The sequence below is a fragment of the Triturus cristatus genome, chromosome 1_2, assembly GCF_964204655.1.
Source record: "Triturus cristatus chromosome 1_2, aTriCri1.1, whole genome shotgun sequence".
Taxonomy (NCBI): Eukaryota; Metazoa; Chordata; class Amphibia; order Caudata; family Salamandridae; genus Triturus; species Triturus cristatus.
The window spans coordinates 1,136,852,835-1,136,866,061 of record NC_140580.1 but is presented as its reverse complement, the minus strand read 5'-3'; the positions used below and the strand labels follow the sequence as shown (position 1 = coordinate 1,136,866,061).

The following is a 13,227-nucleotide window of genomic DNA, read 5'->3' as shown; positions in this document are numbered from 1 at the left end:
TGGCTCTTCAACTAAACAGACTGGCGGGACCTCCCTCCCTCCCCCCCCACCCCACCCCCCAGTGCCTTGAAACCCTCTCAGGTGAGTAGTGCGCTTACAATTCCCTGATTGATCGTAGCCACCAAAAGAGCCTTAAGAGATCAAGTGTGGTTCACTTGGCTAGATGAGTGAGTTGAGAAGAAGCCCAAGGCGTGCACATTTGCAATTGTTTGTCCCCTACAGACCCAGCACCCAGTGACAATGTCCGATTTTACTGCCCATGCTTGGGAGAGGTTTGAAGTTAACTTTTTTGGGCCCTTAGGAAATGGACATCTTCTCATGGTAGTCATAGACGAATATTCATGTTTTGCTTTAGTGGAAGGCCTATCTTTGACAACCCATGAGAAAGTCATCGAACGACTTGATGACATCTTTGCAAGGGGGGGTATCCCCGAAATCCTCAAATCTGATATTGGCCTGCCCTTTAACAGCAAGGAATTCAAAGAATTTCTTGTCCGACTCAACATCAAACAGCAAAACATCAGACCATTCTGGCCCCAAGCCAATGGTGTTAGTTGAATGATTCATGAGCACCCTCAAGAGCGTCATTTAACAAGCGTCCATGGAGGGAATCGATCTGAACCAAGCCTAACGATCAACTCCTCCCGCAACAACTGGTGAGAGTTCAGCCACCATGTTATTTGGGAGAGCCATCAGAACAAAACTACCTCAATGGACCCCACATCAATCAGTGAATACTGACAAGGTTCGAGACACCGACACAACATGGAAAAGGAAAATGAAAACATATGCTGGTCAGCGTCGTCATATCCAGGATACTGTCTTTGACAAAGGAGACTGGGTACTGGTTAAGCAAAGATGAAGTCGGAAAACAGACACTCCTTTTGCCACTGATCCTTTACAGGTCATTGTGTGCAAGGGACATATGGTAACAGCACATTGTTCTGTTAAATCCATAACTCTGGACATTTCACATTTTAAACCCCTACCATGACACTTGTCAAGACCAGAAGACCATGCGTGAGGCGACCACGACAGAAGGTCGGCTCCAGCGCCTGAGTCTGTTGTCGTTGCCCGATCAGCATGGACCTCAATCACCTTGTTCTTATATCGCTTGTTGCAACAACCTCACAGAGGTAACCTTGATGAACTAATTTAATAAAAATCTGCTCTTCAGAAAACGTGTGTTTTTAAAGATTTTCTGAAGAATGTTTCAGACTGCTGGCTTCTGAGGCAGGCTGGAAGGACATTCCAGAGCACAGTACAAGCACCTCGCAGACTAATCGAGGAAATCTGATTTTATTGGTATTTTTAAATAACAAAGGGGAAGACAAGCATATTGCTGTCATGCACATTAGGACCCTCATGGTTCTGGGCAGACTTTGGAGAGGAAATACGTAATATGCAGGGAGGTGTTAGTATGTGGTAATTGGGAAGCGTGATGTAATGCGCAGTATGCGAGTGTATGTTGAAGACTAAAGTAATGCTTGACAGGAGCTTCCGTGTGGCATAATTCATCTGCGTGCTCCTGTGCTGGAGAAGACGCTACACCATCAAGCGCCTAGACTGCATCCTGAATAGTTACATCGAGAGCGCTAGAGCCACAACAAACAGCTCTGTAGCTCCGCTCTGTACCCAATCTACTCGCATTTTATTCCTATTCGCCTTTGTCCAGTCTTCCTACCGTCACTATAAACCCTGCTCATGCACTCCCCTCCCTTATTTTCACCCCACGCCACCCGTTTCTCCCAGGGCTCATGCAGTGCCAGGGCTCATGCAGTGCCAATGTGAATTGTGACACTGCATGAAACGCCACTAGACTCTGGATGACGTAGTCTCTCCCACACCATTCAGACTTCTGCAGGTAGACCCTGTGACTGTGTTGTCACTGTGAGTTCTGGAGGGTAGTTTCCCTCACCTCTGCACCTGTATCAGTTGCCAGATTCTGGGACCCCTCCCCTGAGCCTGGCACTTTAAATTCTACTGGTAGCCCCTTCTCTCATGTTAGTTCGATGACTGTCGGTTTTGCAGACAGTGCACCTGTATGATTCAGTCATGGCCGACATGACTCGCAGGTATGGGGTCGCATGGGTTTTAATAAAAATAAAAATAAACTTACCTTACTGGGTCTTGCAAGACGCCTCTGCTCCTGGCTGGGTCCCACATTTTCCTGCTGCTTTCCTGAACAAGAAGCAGCCACAGGCAGCCTCTCTCTCCTCCCCTAAGCCAATCACCAAGCTGCAATGGCAGTGTTATGATTGGTGGGGACAGCACCCAGCCGGGCACCTATGGGGAGGCCATTTTCTCTATGTAGGCAGCATGCAGCGTACATTTACGAAATGGAGAGTGCGCATTACTGGTTTTGTCAGCCCCAGAGGGCTGACCAAACAGTCAGGGCCCACAGCATTGGGCAAGCCACTCCACCCGCCCGCCCACCCGCTCGCCCCAACCAGGCATACCCTTCTGCTTTCTCGCAGTGCAAGACACAGAAACATAAAATAGTATTGAAAATACAATTTTATGTTTCTGCTTCTCGCACTGTGAAAAAAGCAGTGGGGCGACACTCCTCCGCCCTAATGGAGGAGCCACCCCTGGTATGATTATCATCTTAGTTCTGTGCATGTAGGTCAGCCTACAAGCCTTGCAAGCACCTCTTGTGCTTGAGGTGGAAATGTAGTGACGATCATGGAGGTGTGGTTCCCATATGTGTAAATTTCCATTTGCTTTGTAAATAACAAAGTCCGATTAAATAGCAAGTTTATGACTGTGGAGGTTTCGCAGTCAGGGCGGAGAACTCCGCGTGTAAACAAGTTGGGCACATCCAATCCCATTTATAGTTTTTATTTTTAAATCACTGGTTGATTATGAGGAAAAAATGCAGATGGAAATAATTTTTTTTTTAAAATTTATACCGTCTGCTGTTTCGCTAAAATAGAGTTCATTTTGAACTTTAAAATGCGTATTTCTTGGGGGGAAAATGGGGCTAATGTGTGGTGAAATGTCAGATCTTGTGAAGGGAGTTTCACCACACATTATCCCCTTCCTGCCTATTTATGTACGTTTTAATGTCTTAAGCCTGCAGGGATGTGGAATTCCTATAGCCCGACGCCCAGGACATATTGTTTGGGGTCAAAGGCAACAAGTTTCCATGTGTATTTTGTCCTTGGGACAAGTAGGCCAAACCCCCTGCAGCACAAACCCTTTGGCTGCCAGTTTGCAGTACCACATTATGGATCAGGTAAGGGCACTGTGTGCAGTTAAGGTAATATTTTTGCCCATATGTTAATGCTGTTCAAACTTGTAATCATGGTTCATTAATTGAAAGCATTTATTATTAGGGTGAGCGCTCTAAGTAAATGTTGTAACCTCTGACTGCACTACTGACGGTGGTTCCAGTATAAAAACGTGTACACACGTTTTTCAAAGTTTAGCAGTATGAGGCTATGTATAATGCTCCCAGAATGCTCTCTGATTAGATGCAAACATTTGCAGAAGCGTGGATGCAAGATTGATTCTTCGCTTTCAAAATAAAATGTTCATAAAAAAATGATAGCAGGAAAAAACAATTTTTTTGCAAACCTCTGTAAAATTTCAGGTACCATTTCTTTGCAGCATCATTCAGTAATATGTGTTGACTCATGCTAGTATTTACCAAAAATATTCATAATGGAAAATCAGTGTAACCAATTTCGATAAGAATATGGGTAACAAAAATAAACAAGCACTGGCACAGCCTGTTAGTCTGCAATTGGAGGTCTGTCAATGTGTGACTTGTTTTGGCATGTTTTTTTGTAAAACCTTATTGGTGTGGGATGTGCCGGGCCCTCACCATTATAACAAACATAGGAAAAAGCAAAAATGTTTTTTGGTCTCAAAAAGCACACAATGGGACAGTAGTTACTGGCACTGAACAAAGCTATTTTGTGTGCCGATATGCTCCTTGTGAAAGAGCAGAATGCTGTCACTCACAATAAAACCAGCCGATACAGAGAGAGAGATATAATTTTAATAAACCCAAAAGTTAACGGTCAACACCAGAACAAATTAGGAGCCCAATTATTAAAGAAAGTCTCAAAAGTGCACCCATGGTATATGGATGTATGACGTTACAACGCATGCTTTTACCCCGCATGCCGTTACAATGCAATTTTTTACCCCGACTTGCTGTTGGGGTACGTTGGAGTTTGGAATAGTATAATTAACTCCAGTCTGTGCAACAGTAGGGAAGGTGTTGGAGTTAAATCCAACACTTTATACCCAGTACAGCAAGCCATTTTCGTTGTAATGGCATGCGGGGTAAAAGCATGCGTGTAATGCATGTGTTGTAGGACAAGAAATAGTACTCCTAGAAAATATTTGTGAACTGCATTTTAGCATGAGGAAATGTGCATGTGTAGATTTGCTCGTGCGAGAATCTGAGTGTTTGCAAGTTTACTTTTCCTCCAACTGCTTTTTTTCCAACTCTGGAAGAAGGTTTATGTCTGCCATTGTCAGGAGAAAATTTCAAACATTTCTCAGTGTTGGAAAAGATTAAAGAAGAATTGTTGAAAACCTTTAGAACATGCAAGTTAATAGATTTGCACAGACTCAAAAGGGCATTCCAACCCTGGAACTAGTGCTTACCGCTCCCTTAAGCCCCAGTATGTAGATCTGCCGAAATGTGGCAACATTAGGGGATTGCAAGTATTTAAACACTACTATGGTATGAGCCCTGGCATCATCAGAGAGGCTAGATCAGAGCTCTTAAAAATTAGATTGCTGCCATAATTTGTTGCTGCATTACATGGCACCAAAGGGGCAAGTGGATTTTGTTACAAGACAAGTAGATTTATGAAGCAACCTGCCCCATGAACAAGTAGATATTTTATTAAATTCCACACCCCTGACTTAAGCAGACACCACGTTTTTAAAAGAAGCCTTAAATTTATGGCTTTATATGTGGGGTAGCCGTTTTTTATATCACTCTGTGGGAGAGACATCTTTAACATTCATATTGAGAGAAAAAGTATAATGATTGGTGGGTCAAAAGTTCGAGACTTGGCATAGTCTTTCTTCAGCAGAGTGCATTTATTTAATTTAAAGGTAAACTACAGGGCTGCAAAGAAAAGAAACATACAGCCACACCCGTGGGTCTGCTTGAGGAAGTACAGAAACCCAATTATACTTCTTCTTTCCACGAGCAGGAAATGATGGTCGGAGTGTTGAACATTGCAAGCACTCACCCCCAGTCAACTGATCTGGGTTTAATCCATCAGCCGTTCTTAGCCCGTTTAATCCATCACCGTTCTTTAGCCCACTCTGCCACCCCAGTTCAACAGTTCAACACTCCGTCCATCATTTCCTTTGGTTTTTGCTTTGTTCGCCATAAGTTGGCAGGGTATGCTCAGACGTGAGTCCCTTGCTCACTTTGCCACTGGATTCAAGCAAGCCTGGCTGAAGACGGCTGAAATGCCAGAAACCGGTCCTAGGAAGCTTGTTTCCGGTCCAGGAAAGACATGGCTTGGCAGTTCGGGCTGGACTGTTCCCATGAGGCACAGGGTCAGACTGATTTGCATATGGCCATGTCTGAACTGGGGTGGCAGAGTGGGCTAAAGAACGGTGATGGATTAAACCCAGATCAGTTGACTGGGGGTGAGTGCTTGCAATGTTCAACACTCCGTCTATCATTTCCTTTGGTTTGACTTCAGTATTATCACACAGACAAACTGGCTGAGATTTCAGTATCAATACACACTATCTAAAGAGAACTTCAATATCATCACATGCCACCCCGTGGGACTTCCGTGTTATCTCATACTATTTCTGTGGAAACTCCAGTATTATCACATCCTATCTCTATGGGGACTTTAGTGTTATTACATACCACCCGTGGGACTTCAGTGTTATCACATACTATCTCTGTGGAGATTCCAGTGTTATCACATACACACTCTGTGCAGACTCCTGTGTTATCACATACTATCTCTGCAGAGACTCCAGTGTTATCACATACTATCTATGTATCACATACTATCTCTGTGGAAACTCCAGTGTTATCACATCCTATCTCTGTGGGGACTTCAGTGTTATTACATACCACCCGTGGGACTTCAGTGTTATCACATACTATCTCTGTGGACACTCCAGTGTTATCACATACTATCTCTGTGGAGACTCCAATATTATCAAATACTATCTATGTGGAGACTTCAGTGTTATCACATATTATCTGTGTAGACTCCAGTGTTATCGTATACTATTTCTGTGGGGACTTCAATGTTATCACATAGAACTTCTTCAGAGGCTCCAGTATTATCACACACCACCCTTGTGGAGAATTCAGTATTATCATTTGTCATCCTTGCAGAAACACTAGCAAAGGCATTTACCAATATTTTGAGGACTTCAGTATAATCACAGACTACCTCTGTGGAAAATTCAGTATCATGACACCCCATCTCTGTGGGGTTCACTATCATCCGACTTCAGTGTTGTCACATAGTATCTCTGCTAGGGACGTATCTCCACCCCTAGCTGCAGAAACACCATTAATAATACATAGCAATGTTATGTGGGCTTCAGTATCACCACGCACCATCCCTGTGATGATCATGAAAATCCCTCATAAGCTTTGTGTGACGTTAATGATCTAGAAAGGGTGATCAGTAGAACCTGGAGGCTGAAACAGTGGCCCAGGTGCCTGCCAAGAGGAGCGGGAAACCCAACCCAGAAGTTCCTGTGGTCTCGGAGGAGAGTGACCTTGAGGGAGATGCCCCAGAACCTACAGGGTGAACAAGTGGCTGAACTGGGGAACTTGTCTGAGGTGACCCTTTGGCCGCAGGAGGGGGCTCCCACCAGGGAGGAGTTCTGCAGGGAGCAGAAGGAATTACTTTTTCTAGTCGGTCTGCGGCAGCATGCTGCAGAAAAGGCAGCAGGTGATCAGACGGGATCACACTGGATCTACTGGGAGAATGGTCTCCTATACAGCGAGCCTAAGGTCGCCAAGCCTGGGTCAGCCCGTGTGCTGGTAGTACCCTAGTGCTCCAGGACCTTCCTACTGGGTCTGGCTCACAACGTGCCTTTGGCAGGACATTTGAGGGGAGGTTTGCCAAACTTGACAGGAAAATGGTAAGAATGAGAGTAAGTGTAAGGCATTTTCTGGTTGTAAGCACCCCTTTCTTTTGAGAGGGTGGGAATGGACATAGTGGGGCCTCTGGACCCCAAGACAGCCATGGGCAACAGGTACATCCTGGTCTTGGTGGACCATGCCACCCGGAACCTATCCCTCTCAGGACAACATGTGCCCATCGTGGGATGGGCGTTAATGGGGATCTTTCCCCATGTGGGGTTCCACAGAGTGATGGTATCTGACCAGGGTACCAATTTCATTTCCAAGTATATGACATCCCTGTGGGAGGCGTGTGTGTATCCTACAGGTTCACCATGCCTTACCACCCCCCAAGTAATGGGTTGGTGTAGAAATTCAACCAAACCCTGAAGGGCATGTTCAAGGGTATGACTGAACCAATGAGGCGCAAGTGGGACATCCTCTTACCATGCCTTCTCTTTGCTTACAGGGAGGTAACACAGAAGTCATTAGGGTTCAGTTCCTTTGAGGTGCTGTATGGGCACCCTGTAAGCGGACCTTTCAGTCCGGTGAAAGAAGGCTGGGAGACAGCTTCCCTCAGGCAGGAGTCTGTGGTGTACCTAGAGCACCAGGTAGGAAGTGGCCAGATGGCGCCCCAACAATCTAAGATTGACACCATTCTGGCTTGGGGGCCTTCCAAGACCCAGAGAGAGGTGAGAGCCTTTTTAGGTCTCACCGTTTACTACAGAAGATTTGTCAAGGGCTATGGCACCATTGTTGCCCCCTTGACTGAGCTGACTTCCAGGAATCAGCCTAGGAAAGTGATCTGGACTGATGCCTATCAGACCGCTTTTGAAGCCCTAAAGGCAGCCATGTGCACGGTGCTCATGCTCAAGTCACCCAATTTCTCCAAGGAATTCATAATGTAGACTGATGCTTTAGAGCATGGTGTGGGAGCGGTGCTCTCACAACTGAACAAAGAGGGCCTAGACCAGCCGGTAGTCTTCCTTAGCAGGTGACTACTCTCCAGGGAACAGATGTGGAGTGGAATTGAGTATGACGCTTTTGCTGTGGTCTGGGCACTGAAGAAGCTAAGGCCCTACTTGTTTAGGACTCACTTTCGAGTTCAGACAGACCACAGGCCCCTCAGATGGTTAATGCAAATGAGGGGTGAGAACCCAAAACTGTTTAGGTGGTCCATCTCCCTACAGGGATGGACTTTACGGTGAACACCGCCCAGGCACAGAACACGCCAATGCTGATGGTCTGTCCTGGTTCTTCTGCCTTAATGAAGAGAACTCCTAGGTGATTAGGTAGTTCCCCCTACTTTGCGCTGGAGGGGACATGTGTTTGACCTGGCATCTTTTGGCATGTTTCCCCTATCTTTTTAGGTCTCGGCTCGAAGGCTGCGCTTGCGCAGTCTCGCTCCGAGATTTAATGTTTTGGAGAAGAGGGGCTTGAACCCGCCCCTCTTCTCCCCTCTTCTCCATTGGCTGGCCTCTTGAATGCTGGCAAGCCATTGGAGAAGAGGTTCGTCACTCCGAACAGGCCCCGTCCTTTTCGGATTCGGGGGCGTGTTTTTTGCTACTTTTCTCATTATCTCCTCCAGCCAATGGCAAGAGGAGAGAAAAGAAAAACACGCCCCCGAATACGGAAACGCCGCTGCCTTTCTCCGAGGCATTTCTGCTTCGCCTCGGAGAAAGGCAGTGGTGTGTTTGTTTACTGCATTGCAGCGCGAGAGTCTATAAATCCCCCACTGGCCAAAATTACAGCTCAGAGCTCAATGGGGGCCTGTTGGCTCTGCTGCCGCTCCCGCACAGGCCTGTGATTTGCGGCCAGGCATGTCAGGCTGCATTGTTCCGGGCGCCTTTGGTTCGGGCAGGCGGACAATCCCGGACTCTACCGTCAATGGCCGGCTCTTCGCCGCCTGCTGTTCCCATCCCTGCGGTGAGTCATTCACTCCGAGGCTCCCCTTTATTCCTTTATCCTTGGTCACACACACAAAAATACCTCTGCGAAGCGCTGCTGCGGGGTCACAGCGCCTCGCTCCAAGTCCAAAAGTCTTAAATCTGGTGCCAGCTGCTGTCTGAGGGCGAGGCTGGCGGGTGCTGCCACACGTGCCCGAGAGCTGTGTCCATCTGTCGCGAGGTGACCCCGCCACTAGACCATTCCCAAAATGACTTTTTGTTACCCTCCTCACCCTGTTAATCCTTAAGACCGCGTTACCACAAGGCTGCACGTTACCAAGGGGCAATACTCAGTCTCGTACTGTTCTTTTACAGACTGTTGGTTTTTGGTGTATTAGTCCAAATGGTGCCACTTTAGTGAAGCAAGACTACAACCCCCAGAATGCATTCTGCTGTTAAACAACTGAACCTCGGGAAGCTGCCTAAAAGCCCTTGAACACAATAGCGTAAACAGAGCTCATTGATTGGCGCAGACGCATAAGGGATCCGGATGCTGGCTGCATGCGCAGGCGGCCTCTGCTCGGTGGAATCACCTCAGTCCGCAGGGGCGGCGGGTCCTGGATTGTAGCCGCAGACGCGCACGCGCAGTGCCCCGGATGGTGGTCGGCTCACGCAGCCCCTTAAGGCAGACACCGAGGGAGACCGAGGAGGAGCGACGGGCCCGTGAACAGGTGAGCCCCGGGGGATTGAACATGGCACTGCAAGGGAAGCGGGGAAGTCGAGTAGGAGTTGTCAAAGCGCTGCCAGGTAAAAGTCGGTGGGAATGACTAGGGCGACCTGAGAGGGAGCACAATATGAACTGATTTGGGGGCTGATGGAGGTTGGAGCTGCGGGTATAGGGCAAGAGAGACAGGGGTGTAGCTGCATGCAGATGGAACTAGGGAATAGTGACGAGATTTACAAATCTTGGGGGCCAGAATTGCATGCGAGAGTCAGTGGATTCATTTAACTGAGTGAATGAAGGGAATCGAAAAGATCGAAGGCGGGCTGTCACGGTACAGGCAGGCGACAGATGTGGAGTGGCCGTGTCACTCTAGAGGGAACGCAGGCATTAGGTGGGGTGTGCCCGACTATCCGGAAATTAGTTGAACCCAGCGGACCAAACCGGACCGTGGGAAAAGAGATTTTAAAATCCTGAAGAACTGCATATGATGATAGATGCAACCACGAAGAGGTGCGATTTTATCTGTGCAGTATTAATTTGTCATGGTTAAGGAAAGGGAGGGGCCATGCTTTCACAGGGGCTTTGGAAAGGGGTGACCTGTGAGGATCGGGCATCTAGGTGGGGAAGCCGAGTAGATATGTTAAGACCCGGCAGTGCTAGGTCGCGGCCAGGCTGGTGAGACACGAGTCTCTACCCTTCCTGTCTAAGCTTCCGCTACCTCCCGCGTTACTGCAGTGGTCTGAGCTCGACCAGAGCATAAAGGGAGGAAGGAGCATGGTTATACATCGTAACCTCCGTGGGTGGCGGCATAACTGCACATGGAGCCACGTTAAGGGTGGCGATGGGTTGCAGCATACCAGCCGGATTCGTGGGAGGTGGTGTCCAGTACATTTGGATGGGTTTTACGGTTACCATTTATTGCTGCAAGCACCAAGTAAACGGCCTTTGCCGCACTCCAGCAGCATTATTGGGATTACGTGCCACAGGCGTTTGTCTTGTGGAAAACGATGCTGGGTAACCGGCGCAGCAGCCTCCCTAATGGAGGCAGTCATGAGCAGACGATGTTAATAGCTGGTACTTCGTGTGAAGTGACTGTTTCCTTGTACGTCAGCCAGCCAAACGAGACTTACATACAGCAGACTTGGATAGAGATCCGGTGTATAGCCGTAGAAGCAGCTAAGGAGAGGGCTTTTACCACTCGCAGTAGGGTACCAGACTCAACAGGTGCTTAGGGTGTGTGATTCATTGTGCGTTCCATCGAATCTGCTGGGATTTATTTGAACGTTTATTAAAAAGCTTGTTGGTGGTGGCAATTAAGGGATAGCATTGATTGGTGGTTTGTTCTAGCCTATTTTGTGGAGTCCCGGCGTTTTATTTTTAACAGTGGCGTTTTGCTGCAGAGTCAAATGTGTATACACAGCTTCCTTTCCTTCTAAAACAGTATAGTGAGCCTGCTGCGTTGTTCCCTGTGTATTCTACAGGGTACAGAATCAATTCCTGGATAGTCGGCTCAGTGGGTTAATGTGTTTGCTACAGAGGTGTGTGTGTGTGTGTAGCTTTTTTGTAGGTGGCTCTGTGTGGGTGGCTCTATTTGTGTGTGGGTTGCTCTATGTGAATAGCTCTGTGTAGGTGGCTCTGTGTGTATGGCTGTGTGTGTTGGTGGCTTTGTGTGTGTGGCTCTGTGTGGGTGCAAATGCAATAGGTCTCGCATTTGAGAGAGATTAAGCTATTGACATTGTAAATAACAATGCCGTTTCTTTAAATGTTTTAAAAACAAAAACATAAACAAAAATGTCATGAGCAATGCCAATAGCTCTAACTTTAACAATGCCGAGACCATTGCATTGTAAATGCTTGTTACTTTCTGGCGTCCTGTTTTTGATGGTATGATGGACTTTGTTTTTGCTAGTTTAGTGTCTCTGCGCGCTTTCTCACTGCTGTTCAGTGTTAATATGCAAGAGCTCCTACTGTAAATTGTGTTATGATTGCTTCTCCTTGATTGGCATATTTGATTGACTAGTAAGTCAAGGAACTTTGTTGGTACCAATTTCAAAGGGAAATGTGATGTAAATGTTGGGGCCCTGGCCCCAGGACTTTAGAACTGTTTGGGATTAAGGAATCTGCCAAGAAGAAGCTGGAGAAAGAGACTACCACTTTGCTGTGTGCTTTGCTGCATTGGCCTGCAGTGGCTGCTTCAGTTTTAGGGAGTAAAAGGACTGGACTGAACTTTCTACAACTTCTTTTTCTGAGTATCTCCAATGGACTGAGGTAGAGCTTGCCCCTGTTTAAGAAGTCTCAGGAACAGCAAAGACTTCGCCTTCACCCGGTGTACCTGCATTTAAGACTGTGTTTCAGCTGCCACATAGGAAAAATGTAACCTGATGTCATTAATCATGCTGCTGCCAGCTCTGGGACCTGAAGGCACCGCAGAGGGCCTCGCCACACTTGGCACTGCAAACCTGGTCTCATCAGCGACACCGTCCGACGACGCCACCAAGCCGCTGCTTGCACCACGACCTCTGGTCACCGCACTCTGCACTACCTCGCTTCATACCACTGCCCTGGTCTCAACGACAACGACGCTGCAAGCTGACATTGACACCGCTGCCTGCACTGTGGTTTGGCGGCACCACTCGTACGTTACACAACACACCGCCCTGTCCCACACTGCAGCCTGGGCCCACTGACGCCTGCACTATCGACTCCAGATTGCCAACCGACGCTGCTGCGTGCACCACGATCTGTGGGCCTCACACACTGCATTTCCCCATCTTGCACCGCCATGCTTGGGTTCACCAATGACAGCGCTTCAGCAACGACTACAACGCTGCTTGCACTGTGACCTGCCAGCACTGCATGAGCACCGCCCTACTTCACACCACAGCCCTGGTCTCCCCAAGCCGCTGCCTGCACCGAGACCTGAGGGCACTGTACGCCGCACCGCACTGCTCCCTGACGTTTGAGGATGCCGGAGCTCCTGACCTCACAGAGCTCAACCTACATGTGTGTAGCTTCATGGGCCCAACATCTCCTGTACCATCCTCCGAAGCCAACCCCTGCTGACGCCGGCTCTTCGGAGCTCATTGCGAGGTCCCCGATTCCCTGCATTTCTAAAGGCACTGTTTTGCGGGTCTTCCTGACTCCATAGCTGGTCCTCAATGCCACGGCCGGCCTCAACCGTTGGATTTGTTTGTTGTTCACGATGCCTTGATAGCCCCAAACGGAGCTATCGACTTCAAAGAACTGTAATTAAAGTCTACTTTTGCATTATTCATATCTTGATAACTGTATGTTGGATTTTTAAAGTTTTGGTCTTGTTTCACACAAACAAATATTGGCTATTTTTTTAAAACTGGTGTGGTGCCCTTTTGTAGTGGTTTCACTGTATTGCTGTGTGCCATGAGCAACTGCTTTACACATTGGCTTTGAGATAAGCCTGACTGCTTGTGCCAAGCTATCAAAGGTGTGAGTAGGGGTTATTTTAGAAGTGTAACTCCTTTATCCTGACTAGGAAGAAGGGTACAAACTTG

At 47.7% G+C, this 13,227-nt stretch overlaps 1 pseudogene across 1 annotated transcript in view; it reads left to right on the top strand.

Moving 5' to 3' along the window:
* Window positions 1-13,227, top strand: part of LOC146868831 (histo-blood group ABO system transferase-like) — a 791,676-nt pseudogene that overhangs the window by 600,963 nt on the left and 177,486 nt on the right. The gene's annotated exons all lie outside the window — the stretch shown is intronic.